Source organism: Balaenoptera borealis (assembly GCF_965194805.1).
Source record: "Balaenoptera borealis genome assembly, chromosome: 1".
NCBI lineage: Eukaryota > Metazoa > Chordata > Mammalia > Artiodactyla > Balaenopteridae > Balaenoptera > Balaenoptera borealis.
Genome location: NC_138860.1, coordinates 50,531,505 through 50,556,744, shown reverse-complemented (window position 1 = coordinate 50,556,744; position 25,240 = coordinate 50,531,505). Strand labels below are relative to the sequence as shown.

Genomic DNA, 25,240 nt, shown 5'->3' with positions numbered 1-25,240 from the left:
CATTCCTCAGAGAAAGATATTTTAAAATTAAAATTTTATTTAATTAGTGTTCCCATAATCTATATTAAAATTTACTTCTACCCTGATGACTTATAAAAATATAGGCAGGGCAGTATAAATACACAGAAAGAGCCCATGGTGGTTAACAAAATTCACTGATACAGAATTGTTAACAACAACCAATAAAAAAAGCCCACAGAAAAAATGATTTAGGGTTTGAGGAGTAGGGAAAAAATATGAATAAAGTGAAAAAAACTTGTATATAAGCTGTTTTGTGGGGTGTTTGGAAGCATTGCTTCCTTTCACCCACACTTTTGTGAGTTAAAGTTAATGGATTTCTATTGCACTCCTGTTGTCACTATTGCCTAATGCTTTCCTATGGATGAAGCAGACACCTGGTTATTTAAGGAGGAGGATAAATGGGCCAAGGCAGCTTTCCCTATCCCCAATTCACCAGGGAGCGTTTGAGAATTCCACCTGACATGAGGACAGCACTGTGCTCTTAAACAATCTGCAGTTTGATCCGATTGTTCCCCAGTGGGGGAGGTAGGCCACAGCTCACTCAAGAGTCATTGATTGGATTAACAGCCTAATTCCCAACAGATGAATAGAATACTGATGTCTTGTCAGCCCAGATCACAAAAGGAAAACACAATCTGCTTCTACAGCTCAGAGATTTAACCCTCTATTTCCCCTGAAGCTACAATTTCAGTTTTTCATACTGTAATTTCTTCAGAACTATTTGCCGATAAATATAATCAAATGGTGGCTTTTATCGCCATCCACACACTTTCATCCTCTTTTAGAGTAATTTTTTAAATCTTTAAAAACATGGAAAGATTTTTACTTCAGTTTTTACTGTCCACATTAGTCCTGCTGCCTAAATTCTTTCCTGGGTATCCGAAAGAAATATTAGATAAGCTCTTTTCTCAGGGGACCCAATAAAAAAGGACACAGCCTATGGAAAGAGAGGTAGCAAAATCCACATATTCAAAGATAAAACTATTTTGAGCTGTTTTTCTGGCATAAGTGACTGATTTTATTAAGGGGAATGAATGATTGTATTAAGAGTCTCAATAAATGTTTGTTTTAGTTTATTCCCCTACTCTACCTCTACCTCCCAACTGTAATTTAATAACTTTTGTGTATGGCTGTACAACTATGAGTCAAATAAGAAGGTATTACTTCTGGTATTGGTTTAAAAATACGAACAAAAGACTTCAAGTCATCTATGAATTAGAATTCTATAATAAAGATATACATGCCTTGTATGAGTAGCAAAACAGACAAAGATGCAGTATTGTGGGCAACTTTAATGATAGTTCATTTTGTATACCTTTCTGCCTATAGCCTGCCAATATATCAAGAAAGACTGATTTTAGTCAGTTGTGAGTAAAAACAATGATGGTAGTAGCAAATCTGTTTACTGCGCTAAGCAATTTATGTGTTCTCTTATGTAATCCACCCAACAACCTTATGAAGTAGGTATTAAGTTATCTCATTTCACAAATGAAGAAACTGAAGCTTAGTTAGGTTAAGTAACTTTGTCTGAGGTCACAGGATTTATAAGGTGCAGAGCCAGAACTTAAATTAAGTCTCTGGCTTCAAAGCTTATGCTCTTAAACACTACTGGGACTTTATGGGTTTCTCTGTATATCTTCATATTTATATGGAGATTTTTCAGTATCTGAGATTTTAAAATAAAGATTCAGCCTTCTCTTAGAATCTACTATTCTTTTGGAAAAACATCTCTGTGTGTACAAATGTTCTCTTTTGGCTTTTTTTTTCCTTTAGGACATTTTAAATGAATTTCATGATAGCCTCCTAAAGTTAGCCATATCAAAACCAGAAAACTTTTTTGCCTATGGTTTTGGAGTCATATTCAACTTCTATCCCTTCTCTTTACCTCTTATACTGTCCTTCATCAAGTGAAGTTGATTGAATTCTCCTTCTGTACTGTATCTGATTCTTTCTTTCTCTACAGTAATGGACCTTAGCCAGGTCCTAACCTTCTAATCCACTAATTCCTACAACAGCCTCCCTAATAATTTATCTGGTCTCCCATCCCTTTTGCAAGCACTGTCCTAAGCATGCCATTCTTCTACCTGAAACTTTGAAGCATATTCTAATCGTCTTCAAGTCAGATAAGAATTTCTAACTAAGGATTTCCCTAGCTTTTAATAGAATTTGGCATATTTTTATGGTTTTAAAAATTAACATTGTATATATAGGAAGTTTAGATCAGTTCAAATATGAGAACATATTATACAAAATAGACTGTTTATATTATTCGGTATTATACTATTATATTACAATCTGATTCTTTATGGTAATATATGCTTCCATAATACCTATTATTGAACAATAACAGTTACAGGAAAGAGAATTCATTTTTTGGAAAGAGACAAGGAAAAAGTTCAACTAACACCAATTAAAATGCATTCACAAAATATGTGGAGTATAAAAGATCTTTATGCTACTCCCACAGATCTTATTTATGTATCTATGTATGTATTTAATTCAGACACGTTTTCTTTCTAAAACAAGTAGTTAGAAGATACAAATATCATGAACACATTCTAAATCAAGACAGGCCCTATTAGAGGTTCCCTAGAAGGCGGAAGACCTTCAGGAGGATGATTCCCAAAGAATTCCTTTCCTAGCTATTGGAAAGAAGGGGCAATAGAGTGCATGAAGAGGCAGACATGCTTCCTTGCATGTTAAGGACAGAAGCACTTCCATGGTGGCTAGAGACGTGATGCTCCAATGCTACAAAGGATAGTTCATAGCTATTTTTTTTCTTAATGAAGGATTTTTGTTCTTTCATACTGTGTGAACTCAAATTCGAAGGAAATTTTGATAGTCCTCAATAACATAAATTGGAGAGGCAGAAATCTTTGTTCTGGATGCCCTGGTCAGGCATAAAGTTAGCTGACAGTGCTGGAAACCGTGGTAGGCATGTCCACTAATCAATCTTTAAAATATAATACCCTGAAAGATCTATTGTTTTTTAATAATACCCAGAGGTTTTCACATCCTACAGTCTACAACTTTAGATTCCTATCATGTAATACAAAAACAGCATTTTAGCAGATATTCTAAAATAAGTCATATTAACTTTAGTTATCCTCTCAAACAGTAATGTTAATAATATCAAACAGTAATGTTAATAATATCAAACAGAAGCCAAAAACCAAAACCAACCAAAAAACAAATGAATAAAAAAACCCCAAACAATTTCAGTAACAAGGAAAATCAAATCAATGGTGTATCCTTTGTGGTAAAAGAGATAGACTTGTCTGATTGTGGAAACCAGGTTAAAGACAAGGGCTTGGACAACTGTGCCCTGAAACAAGCAGACTGCAGGTTTTATAAATACATACAGAAATAATTAAAATATAAGGGGTTTAGAGGGATTAATCTCCTTTAAATAATCTCTGCCACAAAGCCTGTAAAGACACTGCTGGCACCAGGCCCATGTGAGACCAGCTGTCGGATATCAGAGCAGGGGAGAGATTAACTGCTCCCACTTCTGCACTGACCTCCTCTGTGCAGTCTTCTCTGGACTCCATCTTCAGTACTCACTGCACCGCAGGGAAAGGTCAGCAGAATATACCTGCTCCCATGTGGATCATTATCATTTGACTTGATTACCTATCCTTAGCTGAGGAGAAAAACCAAAACAAAAAAGAAGGTTGGTGCTAGAAAGGAATCACAAAATGTAGGCTCAGAGGACTCTAGGGAAACGCAGGAGGGCTCCGGAAAAGTGCTGATTACCTGATTCCATTCATTTAACCCATGGAAATTTCAAAGTCACCTTTAATTATTTTCAAACTGAGTTTTAAGTAATGCAGATAGTACCCTTACTCCCGAAGGAAGCACAAAGCAACTGATAACTCTTTAAAAACAGCAGCATTTGTTTTGCTTCAAAGCTAGCCACAAATTCAACAAATATTTTTAAAAGGTGACAGTGCAATGAATAAAACAAATCAGATAGATTTGGGGGGGCCTCCTCTATTACTATATGGTATTTCCGTAACTTTAAAAGGAAACCATTAAAAAACAGACAAACGATAGCTTCGCAGATGACATGAATCAATGTTATGTATCAGTCTTTTTAAAAATATAGTGTTATAAAATATAAGATATATAAATATTTTATGAAAAAAGATTTGTTTGAATGGAATTTACTAGGACAGATAGAAGAAAATGAAAGTGTAGAACAGAAGAACATTATGAATCACTATAAAGCATTTAGACACTGTAAGAACAGATATACATGTACGGATTAGCATACGTTATTCTTCCACCAGAAGAAAATGAGACTGAGTGCTGGACTACCTTCTTTAAAAGGGTCTATCTGAGGTTCCTAAGTTTCTTTCTTTCCAGTTTTGTCTCTATGATTTTCAGACACCAACAAATCTCTCTGCTATAATTTCTTCTCGTCAAAAGGTGATTATTTTTGGTCTCCTATTTACTTCACAGGTACATTTTAAGGACAAATGAATAAATAGTATCTAACTCTCTAGACTCTTGAGTAAAAGTAGGCTATTAGATCAATTCTAAGTATTTCAAAGGAAATACTGCTGATATAGCTAGAGTGAAATATTCTGGATAACACAATTACCATTATTTCTTACACAAAAATGATCAAGTTTCAAAGAATCAGAATATCAAATGTAATTTACTTTTTTTTAAATAGTAAGAAGGTGCTCTGGGTTTTTACATAGTTAAAGGGAAGAAGTTCTCATTAAAAAGAAAATTTTAAATATCAGGATACCATAAACAACAGCTTCATTCTACTATTAGGCAATGGGTCACAGAAAACTTATGTTCAGTTTCTGTTTTTTTCAGAAATATAGAGCTCCCATACTTTTCTCTCCTGCACTGTCTCTAAAATGAAAGCTCCATCATCTTTATGTTTCCCTCCCTTCAGAATGGGTTTTAAAGACTGTCAAAGAGAAGGCCAAATGTCAAATACATGCCTGTCCACTCAAGACTATATTGATGTCCATCAACACATTTTTCACACATCAGAGTGCTCTCAGATGTTAATGACTTTCAGGCTAAGTGATTTGATTCAAATTTTGAACCACTGATCCAGAGGTGAGTATCTTTTCACAGATCCCCTAGGCCAGTGGTTCTCCAAGTGTGGGTCTCAGAGAAGCAGTATCAGTTCCACCTGGAAACTTGTGAAAAATGCAAATTAGGCTCCACCCCAGACCTATGGAACCAGAAACTCTGGGGGTTGGGCCCAGAAACTTGTTTTAACAAGCCCAGATGATTTTTATACTAGTCAACATTTGAGGACCACTGCCCTGTGCTAGTATAGTCTCTGTAAATGAGCACCATCTTTTGGACAAATAGAAGTAAATATCAATAGCAGTGAACAAACTGAATGTAACAAAAAGTTCACTAAATTATTATTTTAAACAATTTATCTTTTCCTTAATTTTTAAATTTAAACATACTTGGCAGGATTTCTTTTCATCTTCCAGGGAAAGGCTGCCCATCAGAGAGACCATCATAGTCTGGTGCACTGTTTTTATAGTTCTGTAACATAAACTGACATTTATTGGAGCTTCACATAAGATTTTTCCATCAACGGATGTGTTGGAAGAGCAATAACCAAGTATGCTGTGTTGGGCAAATACCTACACATCAGGATACTTTTCAAAGCCATCAGGCAAAGGGGGTCAGTTGAATTTTTTTACTGCACAGGCTAATGCTTTAAAAGTGTCTTGATGGAATCAAGGAAATTGGATTGTCCCCCCATTTGCTGGGCTAAAACAAGCCTTTTTTACTTATCCCATTAGAGGAACACAAGAGAAACCTTTTAAATGTCACTAAAAATTTCCCTGCATGGCAGAACCCAGTCAAAAGGGTTTTAATTTTCTCTGAGAATTCTTAAGTAATGCAGTATGTCAAGGTTTAATAAATTGTAGGTGGGGATAGTTTTTTGCCTTTTTGTTACAGGCAACAGGCATCTTTATTTTTTTTAAACAGGTGCTTAGACATCTCTCTATTGAGAGAGGTTAGGGCACTACCTCAAACAGTAGAGAGCTCAACTTCAGTCCAAATAACAAAAAAAATGAACCACGATGGAATCTGTAAAATATCTGAAACAAATTTTTAGGACACTTACTTATAAAAAAGAAAATATTTTAAAATGTATTGGAAGTGATGGTTAATCTTTTTATATGTGATATTTTCATATTGAGCTTCCTGAAAAATTTCTTGAAGAATTTGGCCTTGAACAAAGCCCAAGGAGAGCACAGAGATTAGGCATTCAACCTTCTCTCAATAGAAAGAGGTACTGCAGAGCAAAGAAAGACTGTGTATTCCCAACCTGTAATGGGGTAAAACCCCACATTATACAACTTTCAAAATACTGCAGAAACATCAATTAATAAAAACAAGTTGATCTATTTTATATGGATTGCACATATCTATAGAAATATGATATATGAAATATATGAATATCTACCTTCTATGATCATATATTTATTTTGGTGTATTTGTTGAATGGATATAACCATTAAACATTATGGGATTTTTTGTTGTTGTTGATTCTTTCCCTCTTCAATAAAATATTAAAAGTACTTCCAACCATAATACAGAGGGCATGCCAGAATGGAGGACTTTAAAAAAAGGGGTGGGGGTTATCTACAAATAAGGGTGGTTCCTTTCTGAATCATCACTTTAATAGAAATATTTTTACCCATACTCAAATGAGAATCATACACCTTACTCTGTCCCCTAGCTCCCCACACAAAGAAGAAAAAGAGGAGAAACCATGCCGAAGAGAAAAGATAATATATCTATTATTTTGAAATAAAATTATTAATAATTAAATTATGTCAACTATTCCTCTATTATTACCTGCTTTTAAAAAATACTTTTAGCTCACATCAGGGTCAGATGGTATGGGGTTCAAAAACAAAATAGTTCTACAGGGGAATCCTGCATGTTTTACTAACTGCTCGTCTTTTGAGTCTACCCTATGACCACAGCTATTTCAGAGGGAGGCTTAGTGAAGTACCAGCAGCTGACAAAAGAAGAATGTGAAGGAGGTTGAGAAAAAGAAAGATTACCCTTCTGTCATGTCCAATCAGCCATCCCTACAGTTCTGATAAATATGTTTTATTAATTAAATATTTGTACTTAAAAGCTAGTATCCTCTTTAATGGAAACTTCAGCTTTATTACTTAAGTTCTTAACAACTTTTTTTTTTTTTAAATAATTTTCTCATTTGTTTATTATCTATTCTCCCCATTAGATTATAGGCTCCATGAATTTTGGGACTATATGTATATGATCACCAAAGATGAACAAAGATAGTAACATGATAGGTAGCATGATCCTTTTTTTTTTTTTTTTAACTATTATTTATTTATTTTATTTATGGCTGTGTTGGGTCTTCGTTTCTCTGCGAGGGCCTTCTCTAGCTGTGGCAAGCGGGGGCCACTCTTCATCGCGTTGCGCGGGCCTCTCACTATCGCGGCCTCTCTTGTGGAGCACAGGCTCCAGACGCGCAGGCTCAGCAATTGTGGCTCACGGGCCCAGTTGCTCCGCGGCATGTGGGATCCTCCCAGACCAGGGCTCGAACCCGTGTCCCCTGCATTGGCAGGCAGACTCTCAACCACTGCGCCACCAGGGAAGCCCCAGTTCTTAACAACTTAATGCATTTCATTATTATTTATTCTATCCTGGATATATAGGGAGAGGTAGTTTTCTTTTTTTTTAGCTGTTAGCAATAACTCAGAAGCTATGGATGAAATTCTAAGTTGTTAGGCCTTGAGAGTTGAGTCACTGAACATCTACCAAGTCTGTCAACTTTTGTAAAAGAACCATCAATTATAAAAAGACAAACTAACAAGCAACCAAAGGGAAAAGAAGCTGAAAATGGCAGTAAGGGAGTATATTATGAAATTCTATAATGAATATTTAATCATTAAAAGACGCTGTCATTGGCTTAACTTTACTGTTGCTTTCATAGGAGGACCTTTGCTAATCCCAAATCCTTACATTCATGTGAATAAAAAAGCTGAGAAAATTCAGTGTTCTTTTTGCTGGAATGCAGGAATTCTTATTCGGGATTCTTAGATTCCTAGGACACCCATGGAAGGGCTTCAGCAAGTATATGAACATATTAAACCTGTTTGCAAAAATTCTACATCCATATCCTTTCTCTTTGGTGTTCATAGCTCTCCTTATATTCTTCCTAAAAAGGTTAAAGACCACTATTATAGGGAAGAAGTATAGATTAAAAAGATTGGCCATGAATTGGTAATTGCTGAAACTGGATGATGAGTACACAGAAGTTTGGCGGTATATTATTCTCCCTAATTTTGCACATGGTTGGAGTTTTTGTAATTAAAAGATTATTTTTTAAAAAACTGCTGTGAAAGGAACTCATTGTATACAAACCAATTCTTGATAAAAGGCTGTGGTAAATCTAAGCAAATTGCTAATGTAAGTGATAATTCTATCTTTCCTTACATCATAACATAAGTCAAATGAAGGTAAGGGATTTGGAGTTTTATAAAACATAAGTATAGAAAACATAAGTGTGGAAATGGCAAAACTTTCAATGATGCAAGTTACTTTACTTTTGAAATCATTATTCTGTTTCACAAAATGTCAAAATTTGACACAAAATCACAAAAAAAGAGAGAGAAAAGGTAACTGGTAAAGCAAAGACTGCAAAGACAAAGGAGGTGGTGGTTTGGTGCTTGAAGGGGAGGGGGAAAACTGAAAGGAATAAAGTGGTGGGTTTAATCAAATCACTTTTAAAAGCTGCAGCCTTTCAGAGTTAACCTTGCCAATCAGAGTAAGCAGGAGCAGAAGCATGTTTGTGCACATTAAACTTTGCCTGTGTCCTTGAACCTATGGTGCACTTCCTCCTCTCAAGCAGCCTGGGAAGGCTTCATAATGCTCACCCTTAGAGAGAACCTTGAATTCCATTAGAAAGCTCCACAGGAAGGAGAAACCCTCAAGTGGCAGCTTGAACCACATAGACAGCTCATACCCTTTACTGATATTAGAAGTGAGCTCATGGGATTAAGTCTGCAAGTCCTGGAAAATGAAAAAGTATGAACACACTGACAAATGCCATTATACAAACAAGATATCTTTAAGTCTTCTTTCCTTTTTTTTTTTTTTGAAAGAAATGGCAAATATTTCCAATGATAACATAAAAATTGGTTACTAAGTCTACAATGAAACTCTATAACTGGTCTGGCTACAATCTAACTAATATTATAATGGTATTTACATCTGTATCATGCTTTGCTATAAAATCATTCACCCATTTGATGGCCTAGTACATTTTACATACAAACTATACTTTTAAATAAAAGGAAGTATGAAGGTAGATACCTTGTCTTTCATATCACATCTATTAAGTTACTATAGTTCTACTTTGTTCTGTACTATGAGAAAGTATTTTATACAATGTACAGTTTTAGTACTGCATGTACGCAGACTCAGACTCAAGGTGTAGAAAAGTTTCTAATAGCTAGAACTTTCTAAAATGGAACAGGCTTTTACTTTACTTTGTGAAGTAAACAGAAATGCTCAAACCGAGGCTAGCTGGCTTAACCACCTTTTGAAAATTTATCAGAGTGAATTCCTGCATTAGGTTGGAAGTTGAACCAGACGGTCTTTAAATTCCCTTCTACCTTTAAGATTTTACAATTATGCTTTATTCAAGGTCACACAATTAGTAGCAGAATAGAAACTGGAATCTAGGTAACCTGACTCCAAACCTAGTCTTTCTAAACATAAGGTTATAGACCCCTCATATGTCCTCAGGCAGTAAATAGAAGAGGGAGGTTAATTGGGTCAGGGAAGCAATAGTGGGGTGATGGGAACTGGAGAGCTCAAGGCCTGTCAACAGAGGGCAGTAGCTACTCAGCTCTATCTGATTGTTGTCCTATGGGAATTTGTGCAGGATTACCATATTTTCAGATTTTTCAAGAGAATCCTAATATCTGTATTTTATGTGAAACCAACTGACAGTTAATTATAAATAAACTGTGTTGTAACACTATAGGTGCTAAACAAAAAAAGATCTTTGGGCTGCATATGACCCATGCCAGTTTGTGACCATGAGACTGTCCTAAAAAAATTCCATTTCCAAACTACTGATTTTTTGAACTGTTTCTCTAGATTCTTCAAATTTATCAACACCCTTTATGAAATACAAAAGTCTAAGTTTTATGCTTTATATTAACTATAGTCTGCTACATATATAATAGTATTTTGCTTTGGTTTTTATAGATGATATTCCTGTTACTATAGTGGTGGTGTTATGTTGGTTTTTCTAAGATAAACACTACATTGCAGTCTCATTGTTCACCTACTGTCCACAATAACTGTCAAATTTTCTACAGATAATATTTGTGCATAATCAATCTCTATACCTGTGCATATGAATTAGCCCATAAATATTCTATAGCACTTATTTTACAGAAAGATCACCTTTTCTTTAAAGAGTCACTTTCTTTCCTGAATTCTTATTCCCATCTTTCAGGCATTATTAACCACTCTCTGAGTGTATCAGTTTGATCATCAAAATGGCAAGCTCACCATTTCCAGACCTTATTCTGTTGACTCATTTGGGAGCATTTTGTTACTTTGTGTAACTCCCTCACCTTTAATTCATCCTCATAATGTGACATTTAGAAGAATATTTTAGACTCAGCAACACTGAGCACAGGGAGATATATTTTATAGAGGCAGAGACAAGATGGCAGAGTAGAAGGACGTGAGCTCACCTCTTGCAAAAACACCAAAATCACAAGTAACTGCTGAACAACCACTGACAAAAAAAAAAATGCTGGAACCTACCAAAACCTACCAAAAAAGATACCCTATATCCAAAGACAAAGAAGAAGCCACAACAAGACAGTAAGAGGGACACAATCACAATAAAATCAAATCCCATACCCACTGGGTGGGTGACCCACAAACTGGAAAATAATTATACCACAGAAGTTCTCCCACAGGAGTGAAAGCTCTGAGTCCACGTCAGGCTCCTCAGCCTGGGGGTCTGGCAATGGGACGAGGAGCTCCTACAGAATTTGGCTTTGAAGGTCAGTGGGGTTTGATCGCAGGAATTACACAGGACTGGGGGAAACAGAAATTCCACTCTTGGAGGGTGCACACAATGTCTTGTGTGCACCAGGACCCAGGGAAAAAAGCAATAGACTCATAAGAGCCTGGGCCAGACTAAACTGCTGGTATTGGGGGGGTCTCCTGTGGAGGCGGAGAATGGCTGTGGCTCACTGCGGGGACAAAGACATTGGCAGCAGTAGTTCTGGGGACTACTCATTGGTATGAGCCCTCCTGGGGGCCATCATTTTCTCATCAAGACCTGGCCCCACCCAGCAGCCTGTAGGCTCCAGTGCTGGGTTGCCTCAGGCCAACGACCAACAGGGCAGGAACACAGCCCCACCCATCAGCAGACAGGCTACTTAAAGTCTTCCTGAGTGAGTACACAGTTGCCCTCTAAACACACCCCCTGACACAGCCCTGCCCACCAGAGGGACAAGACCCATTCCCTCCTACCAGGAGGCCTGCACAAGTCTCTCAGACAGCCTCATCCACCAGGGGGCAGACAGCAGAAGCAAGAAGAACTACAACCCTGCAACCTGCAGAACGAAAACTGCAATCACAGAAAGTGAGGCAAAATGAGACAGCAGAGGAATATGTCCCAGATGAAGGAACAAGATAAACCCCCAGAAGAACAACTAAGTGAAGTAGAGATGATAGGCAGTCTACCCCAAAAGAATTCAGAGGAATGATAATAAAGATGATCCAAGATCTTGGAAAAAGAATGGAGGCACAGATCGGTAAAACACAAGAAATGTTTAACAAAAACCTAGAAGAACTAAAGAACATACAGAGGTGAACAATACAATAACTGAAATGAAAAATACACTAGAAGGAATCAATAGCAGAATAAGTGAGGCAGAAGAATGGATAAGTGAGCTGGAAGAATGGTGGAAATCACTGCCATGCAACAGAATAAAGAAAAAAGAATGAAAAGAAATGAGGACTGTCCCAGAGACCTCTGGGACAACATTAAATGCAACAACATTCACATTACAGGGGTCCCAGAAGGAGAGAGAGAGAGAGAGAGGACCTGAGAAAATACTTGAAGAGATAATAGCTGAAAACTTCCCTAACATGGGGAAGGAAACAGTCACCCAAGTCCAGGAAGCGCAGAGTCCCAGGAAGGATAAACCCAAGGAGGAACACCCTGAGACACACAGTAAGCAAAATGACAAAAATTGAAGACAAAAAATCTTAAAAGCAACAAGAGAAAAGAAACAAAATAACAGACAAGGAAATGCCGACAAGGTTATCAGCTGATTTCTCAGCAGAAACTCTGCAGGCCAGAAGGGAGTGGCGTGATATATTTAAAGTGATGAAGAGACTTCCCTGGTGGTACAGTGGTAAAAGAATCCACCTTCCAATGCAGAGGACACGGGTTCGATCGCTGGTCGAGGAACTAAGATCCCACATGCCATGGGGCAACTAATCCTGCAGGCCACAACTACTGAGCTCAGGCACCTCAACTAGAGCGCTTACGTGCCACAAACTACAGAGTCCACGCGCTCTGGAGCCTGTGCGCCACAACTAGAGAAAAGCCCATGCATCGCAACAAAGAGCCTGCGCACTGCAACGAAAGATCCTGCATGCCACAACTAAGACCCGATGCAGCCATAAAAAAATAAATAAATAAAATAAATAAATAAATATTTTTTTAAAAAAGCGATGAAAGGGAAGAACCTACAACCAAGAATACTCTACCAGCAAGGCTCTCATTCAGATTCGACAGAGAAATTAAAACCTTTACAGACAAGCAAAAGCTAAGAGAATTCAGCAACACCAAACCAGCTTTACAACAAATGCTACAGGAACTTCTCTAGGCAGAAAAATCAAGACAAGGAAAAGACCTACAATAACAAACCCAAAACAATTAAGAAAATGGTAACAAGACAACACATATCAATAACTACCTTAAATGTAAATGAATTAAATGCTCTAACCAAAAGACACAGACTGGCTGAATGGATACAAAAACAAGACCCGTATATATGCTGTCTATAAGAGACCCACTTCAGACTTAGGGACACGTACAGACTGAAAGTGAGGGGATGGAAAAAGATATTCCATGCAAATGGAAATCAAAAGAAAGCTGGAGTAGCAATTCTCATAACAGACAAAATAGACTTTAAAATAAAGACTATTATAAGAGACAAAGAAGGACACTACATAATGATCAAGGGATCAATCCAAGAAGAAGATATAACAATTGTAAATATTTATGCACCCAACACAGGAGCACCTCAATACATAAGGCAAATGCTAACAGCCATAAAAGGGGAAATGGACAGTAACATAATCATAGTAGGGGACTTTTAACACCCCACTTGCGCCAATGGATAGATCAACCAAAATGAAAATAAATAAGGAAACATAAGCTTTAAATGATACATTAAACAACATGGACTTAATTGATATTTATAGGACATTCCATCCAAAAACAACAGAATACCCTTTCTTCTCAAGTGCTCATGGAACATTCTCCAGGATAGAGCATGTCTTGGGTCACAAATCAAGCTTTGGTAAATTTAAGAATATTGAAACGTATCAAGTATCTTTTCTGACCACAGTGCTATGAGACTAGTTATGAATTACAGGAAAAAAATCTGTAAAAAATACAAACATATGGAGGCTAAAAAATACACTATTAATAACCAAGAGATAACTGAAGAAATCAAAGAGGAAATCAAAAAAATACCTAGAAACAAATGATAATGAAAACACGACGACCCAAAACCTATGGGATGCAAGAAAAGCATTTCTAAGAGGGAAGTTTATAGCAATACAATCCTACCTTAAGAAACAAGAAACATCTCAAATAAACAACCTAACCTTACACCTAAAGCAATCAGAGAAAGAACAAAAAAACCCCAAAGTCAGCAGAAGGAAAGAAATCATAAAGATCAGATCAGAAATAAATGAAAAAGAAATGAAGGAAACAATAGCAAATATCAATAAAACTAAAAACTGGTTCTTTGAGCAGATAAACAAAATTGATAAAGTATTAGCCAGAGTCATCAAGAAAAACAGGGAGAAGACTCAAATCAACAGAATTAGAAATGAAAAAGGAGAAGTAACAACTGACACTGCAGAAATACAAAGGATCATGAGAGATTACTACAAGCAACTATATGCCAATAAAATGGACAACCTGGAAGAAATGGACAAATTCTTAGAAAAGCACAACCTTCCGACACTGAACCAGGAAGAAAAAGAAAATATAAGCAGACCAATCATAAGTAATGAAATTGAAACTGTGATTAAAAATCTTCCAACAAACAAAAGCCCAGGACCAGATGGCTTCACAGGCGAATTCTATCAAATATTTAGAGAAGAGCTAACACCTATTCTTTTCAAACTCTTGCAAAATATAGCGTAGAGAGGAACACTCGCAAACTCATTCTATGAGGCCACCATCACCCTGATACCAAAACCAGACAAGGATGTCACAAAGAAAGAAAACTACAGGCCAATATCACTGATGAACACAGACACAAAAATCCTCAACAAAATAATAGCAAACAGAACCCAACAGCACATTAAAAGGATCATACACCATGATCAAGTGTGGTTTATCCCAGGAATGCAAGGCATCTGAAATATATGCAAATCAATCAATGTGATACACCATATTAACAAATTGAAGAATAAAAACCATATGATCATCTCAATCGATGCAGAAAAAGCTTTCGACAAAATTCAACACCCATTTATGATAAAAACCCTCCAGAAAGTAGGCATAGAGGGAACTTACCTCAACATAATAAAGGCCATATATGACAAACCCACAGCCAACATCGTCTTCAGTGGTGAAAAACTGAAAGCATTTCCACTAAGATCAGGAACAAGACAAGGTTGCCCATTCTCACCACTGTTACTCAACATTGTTTTGGAAGTTTTAGCCACAGAAATCAGAGAAGAAAAAGAAATAAAAGGAATCCAAATTGGAAAAGAAGAAGTAAAGCTGTCACTGTTTGCAGATGACATGATACTATACATAGAGAATCCTAAAGATGCTACCAGAAAACTACTAGAGCTAATCCTAAAGATGCTACCAGAAAACTACTAGAGCTAATCAATGAATTTGGTAAAGTAGCAGGATACAAAGTTAATGCACAGAAATCTTTGCATTCCTATACACTAATGATGAAAAATCTGAAAGTGAAGTTAAGGAAACACTCCTATTTACCACTGCAACAAAAAGAATAAAATATCTAGGAATAAATCTACCTAAGGAGATAAAAAACCTGTATGCAGAAAATTATAAGACACTGATGAAAGAAATTAAAGATGATACAACTAGATGGAGAGATATACCATGTTCTTGGACTGGAAGAATCAACATTGTGAAAATGACTCTACTACCCAAAGCAATCTACAGATTCAATGCAATCCTTATCAAACTACCACTGGCATTTTTCACAGAACTAGAACAAAAAATGTCACAATTTGTATGGAAATACAAAAGACTCCAAATAGCCAAAGCAATCTTGAGAAAGAAAAACGGAGCTGGAGGAATCAGGCTCCTTGACTTCAGACTATACTACAAAGCTACAGTAATCAAGACAATATGGTACTGGCATAAAAACAGAAATATAGATCAATGGAACAGGATAGAAAGCCCAGAGATAAACCCACGCACATAGGGTCACCTTATTTTTGATAAAGGAGGCAAGAATATACAGTGGAGAAAAGACAGCCTCTTCAATAAGTGGTGCTGGGAAAACTGGACAGCTACATGTAAAAGAATGAAATTAGAACACTCCCTAATACCATACACAAAAATAAACTCAAAATGGATTAAAGACCTAAATGTGAGGCCAGACACTATAAAACTCTTAGAGGAAAACATAGGCAGAACACTCTTATGACATAAATCACAGCAAGATCCTTTTTGACCCACCTCCTAGAGTAATGGAAATAAAAACAAAAATAAACAAATGGGACCTAATGAAACTTAAAAGCTTTTGCAAAGCAAAGGAAACCATAAACAAGATGAAAAGACAACCCTCAGAATGGGAGAATATATTTGCAAATGAAGCAACTGACAAAGGATTTATCTCCAAAATATACAAGCAGCTCATGCAGCTCAATATCAAAAAAACAAACAACCCAATCCAAAAATGGGCAGAAGACCTAAACAGACATTTCTCCAAAGAAGATATACAGATTGCCAACACACACATGAAAGAATGCTCAACATCATTAATCATTAGAGAAATGCAAATCAAAACTACAATGAGATATCATCTCACACCGGTCAGAATGGCCATCATCAAAAAATCTAGAAACAATAAATGCTGGAGAGGGTGTGGAGAAAAGGGAACCGTCTTGCACTGTTGGTGGGAATGTAAATTGATACAGCCATTATGGAGAACAGTATGGCGGTTCCTTATAAAACTAAAAATAGAACTACCATATGACCCAGCAATCCCACTACTGGGCATATACCCTGAGAAAACCATAATTCAAAAAGAGTCACGAAAAAAAAAAAAAAAAAGAGTCATGTAAAGCAATGTTCACTGCAGCTCTATTTACAATAGCCAGGACATGGAAGCAACCTAAGTGCCCATCAACAGATGAATGGATAAAGAAGATGTGGCACATATATACAGGGGAATATTACTCAGCCATAAAAAGAAATGAAATTTAGTTATTTGTAGTGAGGTGGATGGACCTATAGTCTGTCATACAGAGTGAAGTAAGTCAGAAAGAGAAAAACAAATACCGTATGCTAACACATATATATGGAATCTAAAAAAAAAAAAAAAAAAAAGGTCATGAAGAACCTAGGGGCAGGACAGGAATAAAGACACAGACCTACTATAGAATGGAGTTGAGGACACAGGGAGGGGGAAGGGTAAGCTGGGACGAAGTGAGAGAGGGGCATGGACATATATACACTACCAAATGTAAAACTGATAGCTAGTGGGAAGCAGCCACATAGCACAGGGAGATCAGCTTGGTGCTTTGTGACCACCTAGAGGAGTGGGATAGGGTGGGCGGGAGGGAGGGAGATGCAAGAGGAAAGAGATATGGGGACATATGTATATGTATAGCTGATTCACTTTTTCATAAAGCAGAAACTAACACACCATTGTAAAGCAATTATACTCCAATAAAGATGTTAAAAAGAAAAGAGAAAGATATCATATGATATCACTTCTATGCAGAATCTAAAAAAAACTGATACAAATGAACTTATTTACAAAACAGAAACACACAGACTTAGAAAACAAGCTTATGGTTATCAAAGGGGAAAGGTTGGGGGGAGGTATAAATTGGGAGTTTGGGATTGACATATACGCACTACTATATTTAACATAGGTAACCAATAGGAGCCTACTGTATAGCACAGGGAACTCAATATTCTGTAATAATGTAAATAGGAAAAGAATGTGAAGAAGAATAGATACATGTATATGTATAAATGAATCACTGTGCTATATACCTGAAACTAACACAACATTGTTAATCAACTGTACCCCAATATAAAATAAAAATTAAAAAAAAGGAAAGGGTAAATTGTAAGGTTCATTAAAAAAACAGAATAGCAGTAAGGGGAGACTTAAGCAACCATATGATAAAAATATACAATAAAGACTCATTAATTAAAACTGGTAGAATCAGTTTTAATTTTTTTTGATATTGAGCTGCATGAGCTGTGTTATCATACATATAGATAAACCAATGATTAAAGTTTAATATACTGTAAGTCCACAAATGGATACTAATGCATAAAATACTTAGGTTTCAATAGAGGTGGCATCTCAAATTGTGGGAAACAGATTTGAAATGGCATTTGAGATTTAAATGACATTGTGACAAATTTGTATCTGTCCTAAATATAGATCAGGATAAATTCCAAATGGATCAGATTTAAATGTAATATAAAATGAAACTATAAAAGAAATAGAATAAAATATAGTACATTTCTTTGAGAAAAAGATTTTATAACATGCATACATTTAAATAATAAATTTCAGAAATCATCAGTGAGCCACCATTTCAACACTCAAACTAGTTGTTTTTTTTTTTTAACATCTTTATTGGAGTATAATTGCTTTACAATGGTGTGTTAGTTTCTGCTTTATAACAAAGTGAATCAGCTATACATATACATATATCCCCATATCTCCTCTCTCTTACGTCTTCCTCCCATCATCCCTATCCCACCCCTCTAGGTGGTCACAAAGCACCGAGCTGATCTCCCTGTACTATGCGGCTGCTTCCCACTAGCCATCTCTTTTACATTTGGTAGTGTATATATGTCCATGCCACTCTCTCACTTCATCCCAGCTTACCCTTCCCTCTCCCTGTGTCAAGTGCATTCTTCAAGTTAGTTCTTTTAAGGCAAATGGTGGATCCATTTCTTAAGTTCAATGAAGAAGAACTGCCTGACTTTTTAAAAAGTTACAGAATTATAGAATTAATCCATATTGAGGGCATAATCAACTTTAAAGTGTATAAAATGTTAAGATTCAGCTGTAGGTAGTAGCTGAGATGTTCAGAAACCATTATGATAAAGTGGATTGCCTGGGGATAAAAAAACCAGTTCTTTTGTTTTCAAGCTTATGAAAGCATAAGATGTCAACAATTTCTGTTTTACAACAACAGCAAGAGAAAATGTAGCCAGGAGACCATTAGGAAGGAGCAATTTACTATACCAGGTCATAACACTTTGACAGTGTTCTATAATTCAGTTAGATGTAAAAATAAGATGACACTGGGCGTTCTTTGAACTCAAAGTAATTTGAACTTGATTCACACTGTACTGTGAGCCAGTTGTTCATTCTCAGATACAAACGCAGCAAAAGAAGCGACTATTCGATATAAAAATGACAGAAGAAAATAACATTAAAGAAAATTTTGAGCTGTAAGAATAGAAACACGAATTAAAAGTCACACTGAAGGGGAAAACTGGTGAACAAAATGTCTACATAAAAGAATTTCATTATAGATAAGAAAATATAGGACATGGAGAATTTATTATAATCCTCATAAAATGCATCAGATGGCTATGAATTCTAAAAAGTACTGAGGCAGTGTGATAAGAGTATGACAGCAGCATAATGCAGGGAAAAAGCATGAATGAATCTGCCGTCAAAATACCTAAGTGTGAACTCTAGCTATCCTACTTATTAGCTTTGTACCCTCAAGCTGTTCCCATAACCTCTCTGAGTTCTCAGTTTAGTGAAATGAGGATAATGCCACACAGAACTCCTGTAAGGATAGAATGAGTTAATATATATAAACATATCTTTAGAATAAAAAAATGATAAAGATATTTGGTCTTTAAATACTGGTTTAATTATCCTTGTTCACAATTCTCAGGCTTCTTTTGTATTGACATTTGTCTTTCTCTGTTAATCCAGAAAACTCTGCCTACATTTTTTGGAGGTGTAGAGATTTCTTTGCATATGGGGATGAATATATTTGTTTTATTATTCAAAAAATATTCACAAAATGCTTCCAAAGCTCCCAGGACTTAAATAATACTAAAGCCTTGGTACACAGTGAGGACTGACTAGACTTAGTCTCTACCTTCATAATCTATGACAGGGGAACTCTTAAAAAACAAAACCTTATTCAGAAGCCTAATCTTAAAACAGGTAAAAGTTGAAGTGGGGTGGGGGGTGGGGGTGGATTTCTAGGTACCTCTGGGGAGATTGACAGAGCACTCTGAAAACCACCAAGCTGGTAAGTAGGCCTCCTCCTAACATTTGTGCGCCCAGGGCAAGAGTACAAGTGGAGATCTCCAGAACTCCTTCTTTACCCACCCCTGGCTCCATCCTACATCACAAAGGGCCTCACAGACATGAGTATATAGACACAGCTCCCATGTCCAAGCTCAATCCATTCCCTCACCTTCCATTCACTTGCCGGTTGGCCACTCTTCAGGCCTAGGGGCACACATGCTGGCAGCAAGATCTGCCCTTGGTTTGAATCCTGGAAGTAAACTGGGCCATTTGGACTGGTCTCTACCTAAGTCAATTGCATCCCTGGTGGAAGATATGATTTAAAAGTACAAAGTGGATGTAAATTTTACATTGTGGGAAAAGGAAAATAAAAGAGAGACGATTATCTTACACCTCACCTCTTTCTTCTTACTACTCTAGTCATAAACAAATACCTTCTACCACAGTTTTAAGAGATTGTCTATAATTCTTTCAACCCACTCACAGTTTTAAAAGGTCAGTTAAAATAAGAAATTGCATTTATAAAAAATAAAGAATGGTCTGAAAAAGATAACAGCTCCATGAACGAGTCCACTGCCAAGATAACTGTCAAGAGCAATAAGTAACTTCAACACGGGCGCTGCGGTTTCATAATGCATAACCTGCAATTAAGAGTGCATTTAACTTATCTTCAGAACATACTCTTCAGCATCTACTGCCTTAGAATGTCTATCTGATATATGTGTTACAACGTATTTGTTTAAGCCTGCCACACTCAAACAATTCTTGCAGAACAAAGCATGTTCACCAGATCTGTCGAGAACGTCATGATGTATACATATAACCTTGTTAAGATCAAGTTTTCCTAATCTAATTTCATTCCTTTTATTCTTTCCATAAATTTCTAAAAGACATCATTTCTTTGAGGCATTATTATTTCTATCCTAAATCATTAGTCTTTATCAAAAACACACTAAGTGACATGTCAAGTATTATGTTAGGAGTTGGGAACGTAAAAATATCAAAGTTCCTACTCTCAAGGAGCCTAGAGTCTTACGAATGGAGATAATTATAATAAAAAATCATATATTCTATGACAGATGTAAAAAAAGTATACTATAGGAGTGCAAAAGAGGGAAGGTCTAAAGAGAGGTTGTGGTTGGAGGAAAAGGAGGGGGGTTAGGTCAGGGTCTTCCCAAAAGAGGTGATGCTTTAATGAAAAGAGGGAAAAGGATTTTGTGTGTGTCTTTCTGTGCACACTCATAAACATGTGTATGTGTTTCAGGCTTTGAATTTATCTACAAAGGAACAGTCATTTTTCAATATTTTATAATATTTACTGAATGTATACTGTATGTCAAACATTATGCAAGAGACCACTTGGAATACTTAAACAGAAAACATGATCCCTGCACTAAGAGAACTCACAACCAACTGGAGAAACAACGCACAGTGGATAGTAAGGTAAACACAATTAATACAATAACACTAGTTCAATAAAACTGTCGGAGAATATTCTATTTATATAGTGTAGTTTTCTTGAGAACTGAGGATCCTTTTCTTTAATTTCACCTTCCTAGGTTAGGAAATTTTCTACCATGCTTTCTTGAACTCCTCAGGATAGATAGTCTCTGACTACATTTGGCTTCCAAATGACTCTTAAAAGACTACACCTGTGTTCTCCCATTTGCCATCAGAGGAGTTGTTTTATTATTATTTTGGTGCATACATGAACTTATAGAAAATATGGGATTTCCAAAATGAACAAACGGAAGAAACTGTAGAAACAGGCTAGAAAATGACCTCATGTTGGACTGCATTGTTATTTGTTCTGCTTAAAAATATGTTCTCTAAAAAGCCTTGATTTCACTTTATTTTGATAAACTAGCTGAAAATTCACTAATCATAGCTCATTTGTTATTGGAAAACTTGGATCTGAATCTTCACTTTGCAGTAGCTGTGTGACTTTGGATTATTATACAGAAAAATTCATTTCACAGGATTATTATAAGGAAAAATGAGACCAAATATGTAGACATATCTTGCACAACTATTTGAAAAACAGCAAGTGCTCAGCCAGTAAGACTATGTCTAAATTTGCATCCCTCCTTTAAAAATGCAACTATATCTGGGAATTCTAACCAGTTGTTAGTGATTCATCACAGGAATGAATTAGTTTAATCTGATTGTTTTTATCCTAACTCCTATTTAAGATTAGGAAGCACTGAAGGACTGGCAGGTGAATAGAGGGTTTAAAATTACAAACCTGGTACCAGAGAATTAGGTGTAGATGTTTATAATTTTGAAATTATCTTCCCAATGCCCCTTACCCCTGACTTACCTACTGAGTAATCATAATTTCTAGAGCTGAGGCTTGTTTTTAAAAGATCTATAGTTGATTGTGATGATCCAGGTTTGGGAACCTCTGGGATATACAAAGTGAGCTCACCCACTTCATACAGTAAGGAACATTAGATAAAACAGTTTAGTCATAGAGATGGGGCTTTGACAGTAACAATAAAAGTTGAGAATTGATTAATAGATAAGAGACCACTGGAAGTTTTTTTTTATCATGGAATCATCTAGATACTGAAGTAACATTTAGATAATGCCATTTAAGGAAGACTAATCTGTCATAATTATACAGGATAAAAAAGTGACATTAATAAGTTGCCACAATAATATACACATGAAGGAATGATAATCTGGACCAGAGAAGTGTCAATGGAAATGGAATATATACTATGAAGCTCTTCGTACCTTACGAGGCCAACACTTGCAGATCTTAGGAGTCCCTTTCCCACAGTAAGACAGGAGTTGAGCCTGAGTGGCAATAGTGTTATTAAACGATGAATGAAATGCCAAAGTTCTGTACTAATTAATTATTATTATTATGGTTAAACAATAATATAATACATAAAATGGTCCAGTTTTTGACAACGAAGTAGAAACTGAAAATATAAATACAATGGGACAGAGGGAAACCTTTCCTAGTAACACACTAGCCTAATGGTTTTATTGCACATGGTTCTTCTTTGTTATTACTTTTTATTATGAAAATATTTATATATATAAGAGTAGAGACTCACTACTCATATTTAATCATTGTTAATATTTTGCCATATTTTCTTTTTCGTTTTTGTTAAAGCAGGTTAAAGAAATTATAGACATCATGACATCACTACTCATATTTAATCATTGTTAACATTTTGCCATATTTTCTTTTACTTTTTTGTTAAAGGAGGTTAAAGAAATTATAGACATCATGACATCTTGTCCTTAAATATTCACTGTGCACCTAACAATAAATAAAATTCCTACACAACCACAATACCATTATCACACTTAAAAAAGAGTTAACACTAACTCCTTAATGTTAACGTAACATGGTCCTCTTAACTTTTACATTTAGCTACAAATTAAGACAACACAGGCTTGTATTATGTTCTTCCCCCAAAGTAATTCTAAATACTCTTTTTGAATTATTAATGGGAAAGTTAGCTCTAATGATTAATCAACTTTGCAAATCATTTGGATCTTACTGGTAATGTGATAGAAACTACTCTCTCATTAAAAAAAAAAGTATCATTAGAGAATGTACTTTTGATTGCAACAAATAGAAGTCACTTGGAGTTTCATACATGGTGCTTCCACAAGACTTTCAAAGAGTTCTTGAGAGTATTATTTACTTCTTTCCAAGTGTCATGGGTATGGACTGAACATCAGCAAGAAGCATGACATGCTCAAGACTTTGCCCTTAACAGAACCAAGAACTCTGGCCACTGTCAGATAATCTGTCACTATAAGCTACTTGTATCCAAGCCAGATATTTATTGCTATTGATCTGCCTGGTCCTAGCAAAAGACTTTTGTTCTCCCAGACTGGGACTTTGACCTCAATTAAGTTATGAATTTCAATCCGATAGACTGCTCCACTTACCCTACTGCTCTCCCTGACTGGATTAATTAGAATTAGCTAGGTCGAGAGTCACCCCAAGCTCCTCATGGATCATGTTATTTTAATAATAAATAAAGGAATAGCAGCAATGTACAAGAAGTATTTTGAAAGATTGCTCATCTAAGAACATCATTCAGAACCTGCCAATACCAATTTCTCTGACTTTGATTACCTCATTTACTTTTTACTTCTTTTCATCCTTTGGAATTCCCCCTTTTATTTCAGCTTTCTAAACATGTTCTTTGCATAGAGAAATAAAAGTACTTGCATTTTAGCACTTTACTGCTATTTTAGAGTTTCATTAGAGAGTAACTCATCAAAGCAATTATTTTCAAAAATGTAACTTAAAACATTGAATAATCTCAGAACACGAAGGAAAAAAACACACCATCATCTATGAAAAATACTAGTTTTTAGCAAAAAGAGTTTCTCTATTGCTAGTTAGTACATTAAAAGCAGACAGATCAGAATGCCACTGACAAGGCAATAGCCAAGCTTGCAAAAAATAAAAATGTACAAATATAATTATTTTTAATCCATAACCCACTGTGACAGATTACATACTGGCCAATGAGAATTCTAAACCATGTTGATTTCAAAAATAATCAGTGGGATCAGGAATTGCTAAATACACTGTTCTAACTTTATGACTTACACCCTAAATATAAAAAAATATTTTAAAATGTAAAAAATATTTGCATTCTGGGATGTAGTGTTTAGTATTTGATACTGAAATCATAAGATTTTTAGAAAGTATAAAGAGAATCGTAAAAAGCATATACATTATCAATTGGTGTTTTGATAAGTAAAATGCTTTTACTTGTTGATTATTGAAACTTTGAGTTTTCATTGGCTCTAGGGTACATAAAGAAAAGATTTAATTAGAATGCTGTTTAATAGTAATTTCAATACTAAAAGCAATGCAAAATTAAAGCTCTGCCCTCAAAATGCCAAGAATTCCATGTATACTGGAAGACACATTCTGAGTATAAAAGGTTATACCATAACATTGTAAATCAGTGATTTATCAAGGCTTTAAGAATGGAAATGTTCTTATCAAATAATCTTGCAGGAAAGAAATAGGTACACATGAAAATGATTCTTATAATTAAAAATAAATCAATTATAATTTTTAAAAGTATAGCTATTGGATTTAATTTCCATCACCCCCACGTTCCCCTATCACGTACACATTCACTTAGGTTCTGTAGATTATATAAAACTTCATTCATTTTAAAGAAGAATTTTATATTTTCCCATGGAAACGTTCTAAGCTCACTACTAGTAAACATTTCTTCCTCAGCACCCAAAACATATTAGTAATCTAGGAAGAGAGTAAAACTGGTATGAGAACTGGACTCTTCACAATGTGTGAGAGAATCAAGGATTAAAGTAATAATTTGAAGACTAAGGCTATTTTCATAATGATCTACTCAGCAGGAAAAGAAGATCAAATGACAAAATGTGTTTTGGCAAACAGCGTCTGT

The 25,240-nt window shown here is 35.7% G+C and overlaps 1 protein-coding gene and 1 long non-coding RNA gene across 22 annotated transcripts in view; one reads left to right on the top strand and one right to left on the bottom strand.

Moving 5' to 3' along the window:
- ACBD6 (acyl-CoA binding domain containing 6) overlaps positions 1-25,240 on the bottom strand; it is a 224,571-nt gene that overhangs the window by 51,991 nt on the left and 147,340 nt on the right. The window lies entirely within an intron of this gene.
- LOC309605701 overlaps positions 16,609-25,240 on the top strand; it is a 139,342-nt gene continuing 130,710 nt past the window's right edge. The window contains exon 1 of the long non-coding RNA XR_014231510.1: positions 16,609-17,171. This is a non-coding gene — a long non-coding RNA (uncharacterized lncRNA). The remainder of the gene's footprint in view (positions 17,172-25,240) is intronic.